Here is a 17,024-nt window from a genome sequence, read left to right on the forward strand (position 1 = left end):
AAATAGACAGAAAATCAGTAAGGATATAGAAAACTTGAACAACACTATCAACCAATTTGATTACTGACATTGAAATATGATTATTAACATCGATGTTTCAACCCAGAAACATCATAATACATATTCTTTTCAAGTGCACACAGAACATTTACCAAGATAGACCATATTCTGGGCCATAAAACAAGACTCAATAAATTAAAAGGACTTAAGTTATAGTAGGTATATTTTCTGAACACAATGGAGTTAAATTAGAAAATCAACAGCAGACAGATAATATGAAAAAAATCCCCAAATACTGGAAACTAAATAACACAATAAAAAAGTAATCCATGGGTCAAAAAATAAACCAAAAGAGAAACTAGAAAATACTTTTATCTTAATTAAAATGAAAGCAGAAGGCGTCAAAATTCGTGGGATACCACTAAAGCAGTACTCATGTGGAAATCTATAGCAATAAACTCCTGTTTTGGAAAAGAAGGTCTCAAATCAATGACCTCAGCTTCCACTATTTTTTTAAAAACCAGGAAAAAAAGAGCAAATTAAACCCAAAGTAAGGAGAGAAAGGAAATAATAAAGATTAAAGCAGAAATCAATGAAATAGAAAAACAAAAACAAAAATCAATGAAAGCAAAGCTGGTTCTTTGATAAAAGTAATCAAATTTATAAACCTTGCCAGACTGATCAGGAAAAAAAAATCAGAAGACATAATTACCAGTATCACAAATGAGAGGGATAACGTCACTACAGATTCTATAGATATCAGAAGGATAATCAGGGAGTATTATATTATGCAAATTGTACAACATTGTGCAATTATTATTCAACAACTTAGATGAAGTGGATAAATTCTCTGAAAGACACAAATCAACAAAGTTTACACCAGAAGAAACAGATAACCTCAATACCTCTGCATCTATTAAATTAATTGAATTTGTAATTTAAAATCTTCCCACAAAGAAAACTCCAGAATCAAATGGCTTAATTGGTGAATTCAACCAAACATCTAAGAAAGATACAATATTAATTTTACACATCTCTTTCAGAAAATGGAAAAGGAGACATACTTTCTAGGATTAATTCTATGAGGCTTGTATTACCCTGACACCAAAGCCAGACAAAAACATTACAAGAAAGAAAGCAACAGAGTAAAATTCTTGAAGACTATAGATACAAATATTCACAACAAAATTATAGCAAATATAGTTCAGTAATATATAAAATAGATAATACACCATGACTAGGTGGAATTTATTACAGGAATGCAAGGTTGGTTTAACACTCAAAAATCAGTTAAAAAAAAAAGAATCAATGTAATTCACCATATCAACAAACTGATAAAAAGTCAAATGATCATCTCTAAAGATGCAGAAAAAGCATATGACAAAATCCAAAATTCATTCCTGATAAAAACTCTTGAGCCAACTAGGAATATCAGGTAACATCCCCAACCTAATAAAGGAAATCTACGAAACATTTACAGCCAATGTCAAATATAATGGTGAAAGACCAACTGCTTTCCTCCTATGATCAGGAACAAGGCAAGGATGTCTGCTCTCAACACTTCTATTCAGCATTGTGCTGGATGTTCTATAAGTGCAACAAGGGAAGAAAAAAGAAGTAAAAAGTAGTAAGACTGGAAAGAAAGAAGTTGGACTTTTACTGACAAACAACATAATCACCTGTGTAGAAAATTCAATGGAACTAATACGTGAGTTTATCAAAGGTGCAGAATACAAGATCAATATATAAAGCTCAATTATATTTCTATATGTGAACAAATGGATATCTAAAGTTTTAAATATCACTTATAATAGCATCAAAAAATGAAATACTTAGGGATAAATCTGACAAAGGATCTGTAAGACTTGTACACTGAAAACTACAAAATAATAATGAAAGGAAGTAAAGACATAATGAAAAGTTATACTGTGGTTATAGGTCAGAAGACTCAATATTGAGTATTTTTTAGAAAGAGAAATTGAGAAGCTGATTCTCAAATTCATATGAAAATGCAATGGACCTAAAACAACTAAAACGACTTTGAAAAAGGAAGACAAAATTGGAGGGCTAACATAACCTGATTGCAAGATTTATCATTAAGATTACAGTTATCAAGACACTGTGATACTGGTGTGTATGTGTGTGTATGTGTATATATATATTTGTGTGTATATACATACACACAAATAAATCAATGCAACAAAACAGGAAGTACAGAAACAGACCCACACATTTATGGACAACTGAATTTCGTCCATAGAAGATGGACCCACACATTTATGGACAACTGAATTTCGTCCATAGAAGATGGAGAGTATCTTCCACTAATGGTGCCATAACAATTGCATATGTCTATCTTTGATTCATAGTGACACCATATACAAAAATTAACTCCAAATGGATTATAGAACTAAATGTAAAACATACAACTAAAAAAATTGTGAAGAAAACACAAGAGAAAATCTTTGTGACCTTGGGTTAGGCAAGAATTTCTTAGATATAAAAACAAAAGCACACTCCACAAAGGAAAAAAAGGTTAAATTAGAATAAAAACATACGCTTTTTGAAAGACCCTGTTAAGAAAATGAAAAGATAAGCCACAGTAGAAGATCTCTGCAAAACATATATCTCACCATGGATTTGCATTCATAAAATATAAAGAATCCTCAAAACTCAATTAAAAGAACATGAACAACCAAATTTTAAAAATGAGAAAAACATTAGAACACACACTTCACCAAGAAAGATAAATGGATGGCAACTAAGCCAAAAAAAAAGATGCTTAACATCACTATTCATTAGGGAGATACAAATTAAAATCCCAGTGAGATACTACTACAAACTTATTAGAATGGCTGACATTAAAAAGACAGACCATACCAGGTGTTGGCAAGGATTTGAAGTAACTGGATCTCTCAGACACTGCTGGCTGGATGTAAAAATGGTACAAACACTTTGGAAAACTATTTGTCAGTTTCCTAAAAAGTGAAACATACATCTACCATATGACATAGCCATTCCACTCCTAGGTATTCACCCAAGAAAAATGAAAGCAAATGTCCATACAAAGCACTGTACACGAAAGTTAATGGCAGCTTTATTTTTAATAGTCAAAACTGGAAATAATCCAAACATCCATCAACAGATGAATGGATAAACAGTCTGTAGTACTTGCAGACAATGGAATGCAACTCAGAAATAACATGAACTACTGATACATGCTACAACATGGATGAATCTCAAAATAATTATGCTGAGTGAAATAAGCCAGAACAAAAATAGAGAACACATCAATACTTTATGATTTCATTTATATAAAGTTCTGGAAAATGCAAACTAACCTAGAGTGATGGCACATCAGTGGTTGCCTAGGGAAAGGGCTGGGGTGAGAAGAGGTTAGGGAGGTATTGAAAAAGGATATGAAGAAGCTTTTGGGAGTGACGGATACGTTTACTAACTTCATCATGTGACGGATACACACACACACACACGTTAAAATGTTATGTTACTTAATATGTTCAGATTACTGTATGTCAATTAATAATTGTTGCTTTAAAAAGTTGCAATAAACAAAACTGAAAGGCAAGTAAGTTGGGGATGGTTCTTGCAAAATATGTGCCAGTGAAGTTATTCTTAATATCAGATAGGTGAACATATACATATACATACACCAACACACACACTCAAAGGACACAAATAGGAAATTAAAAAAAGAAAAAAACAGTGTCTATTAATGATATGGAACATATATAATTTCACTAATAATCAGAGAAATAAAAAGTAAAATAGCAAGACACCTCATTTCACCCACCAAATTGATAAAGTAATAGAGAAAAGATACATTTTTTTGGTGAGGGCATAAGGAAACAGTCATCTTTATACACTCCTGGAAGAATAGAATGGGAACATTCTCTGACCAAGTATCATCCTTCTACAGGGAGTTTCTACATGGCAGTTTCCACTTGTTTTGTTTTGATTTATTTTAGTAAAAGAGGCAGGGTGTAAGGTAGAGCATAGGAGGGATGCAACAGTGAAGATGGGAAACAAGGTTTCTTTCACCTACTAATTTGGATTTCTTTGCAGACTTGTGTTTTATCTGAAGTAGGTGTTGGGATTTCAGGTTATCTTTTATTTCCTTCTTTTTGTTTATTTCTATTTTCTAAATGTTCTGCAAAGCCTATTACTTCTGTAATTAGAGGAAAAGTGATATGAAAAAATTTTATCTCAAAGTCTAAGTATAAATCACTACAACAGAAAATGGTAATATATATTTCCAGAAAATAATTTGACAATAGGGATAAAATAACTTTAGCCAGGTAATTCTCCGTATTTTAAGTTATAACTGAAAATGAAGAAAATCTATAAGGAAATAATTTGAAACTAAAAAATTTTTATAAAAGAATATGTTATCTTAATTTTATTAATTCCTTTTAATTTTTCTCACAAATATAATAAAAATTCCTCATAGAAAATCCAGAAAACACAATTTGTTCCCATTTTACGGGAGAAAGCTAAGTCATGGATTTATGGACAATACCTTTTCGTGTATGGCACAAAATATACTGTATTGCTCAGACTCATTTTAGCAGCAATCTTTTTTTTTCTCTTTTATAACTTCAGTCTTTTGTATTTATGGTGTACCTATGAAAAAAGAAGAATAAAATATGTAATTATAGGGGCAAAATTCAAGAAGCAATAATCGATAACATGATAGTTTTAAATATTTACAAATGTAACATTACAAAGTTAAAATGTTATCTTCATCAGTTTGTGGATGACAAATGTAAAAGGTAGGATTTTCACAACAAAGACACAAGCTACTGTCTCACAAACAATATCAGGTAAACAAATGTGTCGTTAGATTTTCAGAATCTATACTGAGGCTTCCACCGGTCTGTCTGAGTCCAAGGAAACTCAATAGAGGCTACGAGTAGACAGGACTAATCTGACAGCATGTGGTGATGCTACTGATTCTCTGTCAGTACGGCTTATATTTTGAATTGCTTTTCCAATAGGCATGATGATTTATATTGACTCATCTATCTTCCCTTTCCTGGTCTCTCTATAACCAATCTTTCAGATTTGGGGGTAGTGATAATTATTATCTATCAAAGAAGTACATGCTCAGTGTAGAAAATATAAAAAATATACACCATTATGAAAAAAAATCCTTAATCCTACCTAGGACAAACTTCATTAGCAATTGGGATAATTTTCTCCATGAACATATTTACTTCTTCAAGCACATATTTATTTTGTTATACAGCTGAAATCACATTGTACATATAATTCCACAGTCAGTCTGTTTATCTAACTCTAGATTATACATATTTTGCCATGTTATCAAACATTATTCACAAAGATAATTTAAGGGCTGCTCAATGTGTATCGTATGGAAGAGCGACAACTCATTCACAACAGTTTCTCCACAATTTGAAACCAAGGCTGTTATTCAACCCTCTGTTTGTTGAACTACTAAAAATTATTGTTTTGAAGACCTTTGTGCTTATTATCTATGCACTTAACATTTAGGGCTTTTTTGGAATGGATTTCTAGAAGTAGAACCACTGGGTCAAAGAATCTAACAATTTAAAACATGTATATTGAAATAATCTTTGGATGCTTGACTAGCTTTGGAGATGAAATCCTTACAGGAGGAAAAAACTATACATAAAAAAAGAAGGCACTGACCTCCATTTTCACATTTTTCCTGTAGAGGATATCCCAATCTCTTCTCACGTCTATACTTACAAACTAATCTTTTTCATTATTTTGTTATTCCCTCTGATTCTATGGCTGTGGAATGCTTTAGATTAACTGGTAGCTAAAACTTGCCTGAATTCAGCATCACATTTTACCTAACCATCAACCAATCAATAACTACAATGTCTGCATGTATGTCCTGCTAATCTAGTCTGACTATAGCTTCAAGGAAGTAAAACACTCCTTATTATATGAACACTAGTTGCGAAATTTCTGAGAAAGTAGTTTTAAATAAGGCATTTACTAACATCCTCATGTCCTGAATAGCTCGAAATGCAGGAGGTGCTCACTCCTAGAAAATATTTTTCTAATGCTATGGACACACATGCCTAGTATTTTTCTTCTCTCTAAATACTTATTCATTTTTACATAATTTTTCTTAAAATGGGTACTCTCTCCATCTGCAGTTGCATGGCTCTATAAATGTTTTAAAATAAACTCTCTAAGACACCTAGGAATTAAACTTTCTTGATTTTATCATTTTTCCCCCCTGCTAGAATACTGCACATGGTATTGAAGCTGAAAACCATATTCCTAAAGTTCATCTATTACACCTAAAAGATGTTCACAGTTTTGTCCCATTTAACCACCTTCCTTCTTTCTTTATAAATGCCTCTTGGGTTCCATGAAACTGTCTTCCCCTGTTTTTCCACATTATTCCTCCTATAGCTCCTCTCCTCTCGGAGCTCTAAATCAGTGTGCTCCTCCAGGTATTTCCCAAAGCCCTCTGTGTGATGCAAGCTGCTATCCTAATTTCTGTTCACTTGAATGGTTTCAAGTAACACTTTGTCACTAGACAGTTCTGGCCTCCAGGCTAAATCCCAGTCCCATTCTTTCAACTATCTGTTTGGCTTCTCCCCTAAATGTCTCACATGTACCTCACAATAACTTTCACTCTCCCCTTCTCCTTGTCCTTAACATTCAACTAAATCACAAGTGTGCTTCAAATATTTCTTTTTATCTGTTCTTCACTATTCTGTTCTGTTAGCATTTGTTATCTCTTTCCTCTGTTTCTGCTCTTTCAGCCTCTCGTCTAAATTTTCTGGAATTCATCTTTAAAACACTATTATCACAATCACCTTCCTGAAGCACAGTTGAGATAATATCACAGCTCTGCTCAAAATCCTTCCATGTTCCCACACTGCCTACAGGATTAAGGTTAACTTTACCTAACTAACATTCAAAGCTGGCCTCAAACCACTACCCCAACCTAAATTCTTAGACTCTATAATCAGGAAAAAATGAATTACTACAGTTGCATTTTCATACCTTTGCCTTTGCTTATGCTACTGCCTCTACCCAGAATATCCATATCCCAATTACTCTCACAGTCCAGCAAAATGTCACCTCCCTTATAAGACCAACCATTTTCTCCCTTTGCATCAGTTTTAAATACTCATATATATTAGTACTCTAACTGGATGACAAGTGCTTCTTCAGAGGAGGATACATGTCAGATCTAAGTTTTGATTAATCAGTATATTTCCATGGCATCTTTAAAAAATTATTTTTGAGATACAATTCACGTACGATTCACCCATTTAAAGTGTACAATGGTTTTTAGTATACTCACAAGTATGTGCAAGCATCACCACAGTCAATTTTAGAACATTTTCATCACCACAAAAAGAAGTCCCATTTCCTTTAGCTATCAAGTCCTCCCACCCCGATCACTCCATTCCTTAGCAACCACTAATCTGTCTCTATAGATTTCCCTGTTCTGAACATTTCATTTGAATGGAATCATATGATATGAGGTTTTCTGTGACTGGCTTCTTTCCCTAGCATAATGTTTTTAAGGTTCACCCATGTTGTAGCATGAATCAATATTTCTTTCTATTGACAAATAGAAATCCACTGTATAGATATACCACACTTTGTTTATCCACTTATAAGCTGATGTATATTTGGGTTGTTTCCACTTTTTGGCTATTATGAATAATGCTGTTATAATCACTTGTGTACACATACATTTAGTTTCTCTTTTTTTTTTTTTTTTTGTGCGGTACGTGGGCCTCTCACTGTTGTGGCCCCTCCCATTGCAGAGCACAGGCTCCGGACGCGCAGGCTCAGCGGCCATGGCTCACGGGCCCAGCCGCTCCGTGGCACGTGGGATCCTCCCGGACCGGGGCACAAACCCACATCCCCTGCATCGGCAGGCGGACTCTCAACCACTGTGCCACCAGGGAAACCCCTGTGGCATCTTTATATAACAGATAGTCCATAAAAATCTGCTGAAATCTCCTTCCCTTTTCCACTCAAATCTTAGCACTAAAAATGTTCTTTAAATTCATCCTTCCCTCAAAAGCTGAACAAGGACGTTTTTCCTTCCAAGAGGACAGCATTTTAAGAATTAACTGAAGATGAAGTGATATGCATGAAATTATTTTTTTCCTCTTCCTTGACCTCCTGCAACCTCAGGTATTACCATTTATAGTGAGAACTCAGAACTGTGCCAAGAATGTAGAATTTCAGGTCTTAGGCTATTGGGCCAACTGAACAATCCAGCTAGCTTAAAGGCAAAGATTGCATCAGAGATGTGAAACTGAAATAATTTTCTTCATGCTTTATTCTAAGGAATGGAAATCCTCCAAGAATGATAGTCAAGTAAATTATTTTTCACAGACATTCTAACTTAATATACACTTGATAGAGAGTAGAAATATAAATATTTTTTCATATTTTTCCTTTTCTCAGAAACTTTCAAGAAAGATGATTCAGTGAAGATCTTAGTTGCCTTTCAATGTTGTAGTCACACTTCTGCAACAATAAACTTGGAGCCAACTAGATTGAAAATCCACAATATTTTAGCATTAAGAAAGAGAGTAAGATTAAGAATGTTTCATATAGGTTATTACTTATATGTGGAATCTAAAATATGACACAAATGAACTTATCTACGAAACAGAAACAGATTCACAAACATAGAGAACAGACTTGTCGTTGCCAAGTGGGATGGGGAGTGCGGAAGGGATGGAATGGGAGTTTGGGATTAGCAGATGCAAACTATTATATTTAGAATGGATAAACAACAACATCCTACTGTATAGCACAGGGAACTACATTCAATAACCTGTGATAAGCCATAATGGAAAAGAATATGAAAAAGAATGTATATATATGTATAACTGAATCACTTTTCTGTACAGCAGAAATTAATACAACATTGTAAATTAACTATACTTCAATTAAAAAAAAATGTTTCACATTGGAAAGAATTATAAAGATCAGACATATCAATTTTTTTTTTAATTCAATCTCAGAAAAGTTAAGTGTCAAATCATACTTATGCAGTACTGTTATCCCAAATTAAAATTCCTTCTAATTTCTCACTTCAGAAAACTTTTTTCTGAATCAAGCTGCTTAAGTCAGACTTCAGAACACCAAACAGTTTCCTATTTTGCTATATTTTGGAGGTTAATAAGAAAAGTGTAATTTAATAAGATTGAACTTCTCTGTCTTTATTTCTCCAAATAATACTTGAATACATAGTGGTGGGCTCAGTTCTTATGGAGACTGAAGCATCGACAAATTTGGGGATCTCTTTAGGAAAAAAAATTTTACAAAATTTCCACACAAGAATAGGTATAGGGCCTTAGAAGGGGCTGGTGTAAATAAGGGGCTCTGAAATGTAAGATTCACAGTAAATTTGCCCATGTAAATTCCTATTATTGCATTCATTATCTTGCCCCAAGAAGGTATACAGAGGCAGGCAAAATCTTCATTTTACAGCAGTGAAAAATAGAGTAGAAATAGGTGATTGGACTTTTTCAAAGCCAGGACCAGTCTGGTGTTTTCCCTCCCCTGTTCATATAATACAACCTCCCAATACAGACTTAAAGAAAACTATCTTTAAAGAAATAAACAGAAAACTTATTTTGGACAGTTGTTACCACTGACTGCCACTAATACCTAACTATTATTCTGAGGTAAGAAACCATTTTTATGGTACTTTCACTGTGAAAGTAAAACTAGATGACAGGTGTTTTTTTATGCCAAATGATCACATAGCCCATCATGACAGAATCTGAGAACTGGAAAGGGACCTTTGTGATCATCTAATTTCTACTTAAGCAAATAATGCAGAAGTATCTGGGGCACTGATTATCATAATAATGATAACTTGTAGACTACTTTGGGGTCACCATTTAAGACTATGTGTGCTTAAAAAGTAAAAATATCAATTCTTTTGGTTTCTTAAAGAGTATTAGTTTCTCCCTCCCTTAAAAAAAGATGTTTAGGTTAGAGAGACAAATGGGAAAGGAAGAGATCCTTTGGATTTCTTAAATTTAACACTGAAAGTTTTTGTTCTCTCTGATAGTTTTGTATGTGGTTAGCAACTTGAAATCAATTATGCATTCATTTTGGGGAAACCGGTACTTTACATGGGTCTTAAAATCAAGACCAGTACAAAAATGGTGTCTATGTCTACATAAATTCTGAACTACTCTAATAGATTTAACCGGTCTTTTGAAGTTTTCATTTTGCACAACTTAATCATATGTGTGGTATGAAAATTGTAATATTTGTAATATACAATAATAATTTACTCTTTAATACAGGGTTCCTCAAACTTGATTAATATTCAGATCCCTTAGAGAAAAATTCTCACAGATCCCTAACATTTTCTGAAATTATTTTTAGTCATTCATTTATTCATGTGTTCATTCATTCAGCAAATATTTATTAAGTGCTTAATATGTGTCCAGTACTGAACAAGGCTTTTAGTTCTTTCCTACTCTCATAGAACTTACATTCTAGTGGAGAGAGACACATAAATATTGATATATCAGGTACTAATAAATATCATAAAGAAAAATAAGATAAAGTAGAGTCAGTGGTTGGGATAAGCCACAGAACTCTTTGGTCATAAGGCAATCATCCAGATGATCCACCATAGCTTATTATTTAGGAGACAATCATCAAAATGAAAATATAACATTTAAAAATCTCATGGAGGGCTTCCCTGGTGGCGCAGTGGTTGAGAGTCTGCCTGCCAATGCAGGGGACACGGGTTTGAGCCCTGGTCTGGGAAGATCGCACGTGCCACGGAGCAACTGGGCCCGTAAGCCACAAATACTGAGCTCTGTGCGTCTGGAGCCTGTGCTCCACAGCAAGAGAGGCCGCGACAGTGAGAGGCCCGCGCACCGCGATGAAGAGTAGCCCCCGCTTGCCACAACTAGAGAAAGCCCTCGCACAGAAACGAAGACCCAACACAGCCAAAAATAAATAAATGAATAAAAATCTCATGGAGAATTTCTGACCTATTTTCATGTCTTCAAATTCCTAGGAGTCTGTGAATTTACTTGAAAACACTCTAGAATGGAATCATATCTTACCTAAGGTGGTTGGGTACAAACACTTAAGGCCAAAACTGCATACAGTTCAAATTATCCTTGAAAATCCCAGTATGCATGGTTTTGTTTATACAAGCCTTTAAAGTAATTCTCACGCACCACTGCGTTAGTCTAAAGGAAGAAAGTCTACCTACAAAAGGAATTCTTAACCTTTTTTGTGACATTGATCACAGGCAGTCCACAGCCTATGACACCTTCTCAGAATAATGTTTTATTTATTTGTTTATTTTTGGCTGCACCACACGGCATGCGGGATCTTAGTTCCCTGACCACGGATCGAACCCCTGCCCTCTGCAGTAGAAGTGTGGACTCTTAACTACTGGACCACCAGGGAAGTCCCTCAGAATAATGATTTAAATGAAAAATATTAACCACTTAGAATTACAAAGGCAAGGAAACCAATCATACTGAAATAGTTACCAAAATATTAAAAAACAGATTTGTGATAATATATGTGCCTTTTTCTTTGCCGTGCTGCGTGTCTTGCGGGATCCTAGTTCCCTGACAAGGGATCCAACCCGGACGCTGGGCAGTGAAAGCGCTAAGCCCTAACCACTGGGCCTCCAGGGAATTCCCTATGGCTTCTTTATTAATTCATTTCGTAATGAGAGTTAGTAGGAAGTATAATAACCACAATAATTTCAAAGAGTGGTGAACTTAATATTTTGAGATTTCTGTTAACTGTAATGTGTTATAAACTATCTGGGATTTCTTTTGGTGATTGGTGACAAAAATCTCAGATATTGCTAATACTTGTGTGGTTTGTTGCCAACATTTGTAAATTACAAGAAATGCTAAATTTCAGTTAGAGGTTAGTAAAAACAAAAACTTCATGTTTTCTGATAGATTCCTTGATCTGCAGAAATCTGGATGTTCAAATCATTCTCTCTTCAAGATACCAGTATAAATGAGGAATTCTGAAGAATTCTAAAGAAAGCCTTCTTATCTGCAGAGTTTACTCCATTCTGTTTTCTATCAAGCCTCTATAATTTCTCTTAATAGAAAGTAATAGAATGCTGTGAGCATTAAATGAGATAACATATACCAGGTATGTAGTAGGTACGGAAAAAAGGTTTGCTAGATATGAACATAATTCTTACTTGGAAAAAAATCCATATAACATGCAGTTATTGGAAAAGTTGCAGAGATTAACTTGGCATTTCCCACAGTGATTCCACTGAACAGCTCCCATTTCTTTGCCTTTTGGCATTGGCAGCCCCATTACTATAGCATTGCATCTAGCCTTGTGGGAGTTAGTTGAAATGCATGTATGCTGCTGTTCTACTGTAAGTACTAAAGATAACAGCCTCTGTCAGGGTTTTTTGTTTTGTTTTGTTTTTTGCTGTACGCGGGCCTCTCACTGTTGTGGCCTCTCCCGCCGGCCGCGGAGCACAGGCTCCGGACGCTTAGGCCCAGCGGCCATGGCCCACGAACCCAGCTGCTCCGTGGGATCCCCCTGGACCGGGGCATGAACCCACGTCCCCTGCATCAGCAGGCGGACTCTCAACCACTGTGCCACCAGGGAAGCCCTCTGTCAGGGTTTTTCGTTGCAAATAACAGAAACCAACTCTGGCTAACTTAGAAAAGAAATTTAATTATAGGTGTGATACTGTGACTTATAGTACGAAATATATATTTGGTCTTCATCTGGTACAGACTCCTAAACCCCTTAGAATTTTCTAAGAGCAATAAAGGTGAAAGGAGTGTCTTTTGTTATTCATGACAACTCCCTACCAACCACACCTGAGTTTATGCTAATATGGTGACTTTTAGAAAGCCCCTGAGGATAGACAGGTGTTGGTAACCAAAGGAACCAAACCAGATTAAAGAGTTGGAATTTTCAGCCCCAACCCCTGACCTCAGGACGTAGAGTTCAATCACCAGGGACCAAAGATTTAATCAGTCATGCCTACATAATGAAGCTTCCATAAAACCCTAAAAGGATGGTGTCTGGAGAGCTTGTGGGTTGGTGAACCATCCACATGTCCTGAGGGTGGCACACCCTAGTTCTGTCTTCATGGGGACAGAAGCTCCTGTGCTTGGGACCCTTCCAGACCTCACCCTATGTACCTCTTCATCTGGCTGTTTATCTGTATCCTTTATAATATCCTTTATAATAAATAGGTAAATGTAAGTAAATGTGTCTCTGAGCTCTGTGAGCCACTCTAGCAAAACCCCCTCCACAAATTCGAGGAAGGCTTGTAGGAACCTCTGATCTACAGCTGGTTGGTCAGAAGCACAGGTAACAACTCGGACTTGCAACAAGCATCTGAAGTTTGGGGTGTGGGAGTGGCTGCGGGCAGCCTTGTGAGACTGTGCCCTTGCCCTGTGGGATCTGATGCTATCTCCAGGCAGATAGGGTCAGAATTGAGTTAAAACCTTGATGCTGTTAGAAAACACCCATCAGAATAGGCTGTCTCACAGAACAAACCAGAAAGCTCAGAAAATAGACAGGATCCTAGAAGGGCAAAGCCATAATCAAGATCATGCCACAGTAATTGTCTGCTGATGCCACTGCCACTTGTTTCTGTTCTCCTAGACTGCCACAAATTGTCTCTGTTGTGCCCTAAGCTCTCAAGATTCAAAGTCCTGGGTGGGAGCAACTGATTGACCAAAATCACATGTCCATAGGCCAGCTGCCAGGCAACCAAGAAATGAATATCTACTTGTGCTTCTTCCATATCCATAGAAGAAGGAGGACCATTGCCTCCCTCCTGTATCCAAAACAGGATAATGTTCAAGTGATGGGCAACCCATACTATATAGTATATATATTTACTCATTAATGATTAAGAGCCATATCATAGCTCAGAGGATAAGAGACAAACTGCAGCATTCCAGTTTCTAATTCTGTCTCCTTACTCAATTCCCTCTAACCTAAGTTCTATTTGTTTAAGCTTTTTCTACATCTACAAAATCTTACTCTTCTCCTGTGTTTAATAAAAGGTATAATGACCCTGAAGCAGTGTTCAACTATTCATTCACTCATTTATTCATTCAACACTTACTGGATACCCGCTGTGCTTAAGACATCATACTAGGTGTTGAAAAATATATAATACTGATATGTGTTCACCAGAAACTAATTATCTAGAACCGGTGCATGTTGCAAGTACTACAGAAGTTCAAAAGAGGGAGAGAGAACTTCTAACTCTCTAAGGAGCTGGGGGGTGGGAATGGGCAGGTGATTGATGGCTTCATGGTAGAAACAGCATTTGGATTGCTCTGTAAAGAACAGGGAGAGATTTTATAGGAAACGGTGTGAGCAAATGATTGGAGTTTGCAGCATGTAATGGCAAGTAACTTAAGTGATTGTTCTGCAGATCTGGGATGGGATCCTTTGGAAACAAAGCTGGAAGAGTCTAATGGGTCTAGATTATCCAGGAGTTTGAATACCATGCAAAGGATTTTAAGCTTTTAAACTGTAAATGATGAAATCATTTAATATTAGAATCAGGCTTCAAATAATACTCTAGTTGTTTGGCAGTAATATACAGGTTAGAATGGAAACATTTTATTTAAAAACATTATGCACAGGGCTTCCCTGGTGGCGCAGTGGTTGAGAGTCCGCCTGTCGATGCAGGGGACGCGGGTTCGTGCCCCGGTCCGGGAAGATCCCACGTGCCGAGGAGCGGCTGGGCCCGTGAGCCATGGCCGCTGAGCCTGCGCGTCCGGAGCCTGTGCTCCGCAACGGGAGAGGCCACAACAGTGAGAGGTCCGCTATCGCAAAAAAAAAAAAAAAAAAAAAAAAAAAAAAAATTATGCACACATCATAGAAAAAAAGAATTGGAAGAATATAGACCAAAATGTTAATAGTGATTATCTTTGGGTATTGGGAATATAGGCATTTTGTTCTCTTTTTACCTTTCTGTATTTTATATATTTTCTCCATTGAATACATATTACTTTGTAACAGAAAAAGAAAGCTAAAAACATTTTTAAAAGAATGAATCGGAATGGGAGACTAGAGCAGGAAGGTCAAGTTAGGGCTACCAAACAAGAAAGCATGATAATCTTATTCTAGAATGTTGGCAATAAAATTGAAAGCAGAAGGCAGGTACCATGCCTCTGGATGCGAGAATAACACAGTAATAACATGGCGCAGAACCAGCAACTGATGGGCTATATAGCCTGAAAAAGACATGGGAGTCAAAGTTAGCTCTGAGGCTCTAAGATCAAGTGACAGAGACGGTAACTGTTCTATAAACAAAAATAGGGAATTCAGCAGAAGGAACAAGTTTAATAGTAAAAAGATGGTGACTGTATTCCAGCCAAAATGACTTTTAAGTGCTAGATGGGCATCTAGGTACAAATACATGGCATGTAGAAAGAAATAGAGGTTGAAGTTCAGGAGCAACAACGGAGCCAAAGATTCAGCTCTGGAATTATTTGTATAAGGTAGATAAGAACTCAAGAAGGAACTATGGTAACTTAGGCAAAATATGCACAGGGAAAAGGCTGAGAATAAAATTTTGGGGAAATATTTTAAAGTTGAATTCTTAGTAAATGCTAGATAAGTACTAAGTACAGTATTATATTTCTATAATTAGGTATTCACTCCATTTTATATATAATCAAAAGGTTAAAATGACTTCCCAGAGTCTAACAAATTGTGATGAATAGTGAAAAGAATACTATCAGAGATAAAATTCAGGGAATTCCCTGGCGGTCCAGTGGGCAGGACTCTGTGCTTTCACTGCTGAGGGCCTGGGTTCAATCCTTGGTCAGGGAACTAAGATACCACAAGATGTGCAGTGTAGTAAAAAAACAAACAAACAAAAAACCAAATTTTTATATAAACTGGCTTTTGCTTCATGTCAATTATATATATATATATTCCCTTGTCTTTCTGTCCTTGGAAATGTATTTTGAGAAAAGAAAATATGTGTACTACAACAATAAAATGAACCAACTGACTTTTAATTGCTAAGTTAATCTATATATTTTATATATTTTTTACGTTCTCTTTATAATCAGAATTTTAGATTTGGAATGGATCTAAGATGGGCTCAAATAGTTTCTAAGTAGTTTAGTAGTAATGACTTGGTATCATTACAGTCTAGATTGAATTCCTGATCAAAGAAACTTGCCAGTTGGGTAGCAAGCATCATGATACATATAGTGGAAAGAACTCTAAATGGAAGACAGAAGCCTTAGGTCCTAATCCCATATTGGTCCCTAAATAGCTTTTCAGCTTTAATCAAGATATATATATATACACATACACACACACACATATGTATATTTCGGCTGTGCCACAGGGCACGGGTTCGATCCTGACCAGGGAAGGAACTCGCGCCCCCTGCAGTGGAAGCCCAGAATCTTAACCACTGGACTGCCAGGGAAGTCCCTAATCAAGTTATTTAATTTCTCAAAGGCTCAGTTTCCTGGTTTTGGGGCTAGTTGAGACAATCTCTAAGTTCCATTCAACTCTGAAAGTCTATGATTATGTATGATATCACTTATATTTGGAATCTAAAATATGACACAAATGAACTTATCTACGAAACAGAACACACACACACACACACACACACACACACACACACACACACACTGCTCTGAGTTCAATATAACCGAAATTCCCAGTAATCTTCACTTTAATTGTTCCAAATTCAAATAAAATAAAAACCCAAGATATAAACACCTTTAGTCTCTGCAAATTTTACCTGCCACTTATGAAGGCATTGTGAGAGTCCTGTATTTATAACTTTTGACTCCCTACTACAGGATTACAATGCCAGGCACTGGAGATAAAAGAACATGCAGAAATAAGAGCTCTGAAAATAAACCTTCTTACAGCTAATGAAGGATTATCTGGCATGCAATTTTTCTAAAATGCCAGAGCTATAAGCAAGTTCTTTGTTTGTTTGGGACTATTTCTCTCCTGTCTCCACTTTGTTG

At 35.9% G+C, this 17,024-nt stretch overlaps 1 protein-coding gene across 6 annotated transcripts in view; it reads right to left on the minus strand.

Annotated features, from left to right (window-relative positions):
• Window positions 1-17,024, minus strand: part of TAOK3 (TAO kinase 3) — a 188,587-nt gene that overhangs the window by 90,314 nt on the left and 81,249 nt on the right. For 2 of the 6 annotated variants that reach the window (XM_079942082.1, XM_079942078.1), the window contains exon 2: window positions 4,538-4,641. The gene's annotated coding sequence lies outside the window, so the exon portion shown is untranslated. Of the gene's footprint in view, window positions 1-712; window positions 5,050-17,024 lie in introns of those variants that run through there. The other 4 variants (XM_079942077.1, XM_079942080.1, XM_079942081.1 and 1 more) reach the window with 3 other exon arrangements.

This window comes from Stenella coeruleoalba, assembly GCF_951394435.1.
Source record: "Stenella coeruleoalba genome assembly, chromosome: 14".
NCBI lineage: Eukaryota > Metazoa > Chordata > Mammalia > Artiodactyla > Delphinidae > Stenella > Stenella coeruleoalba.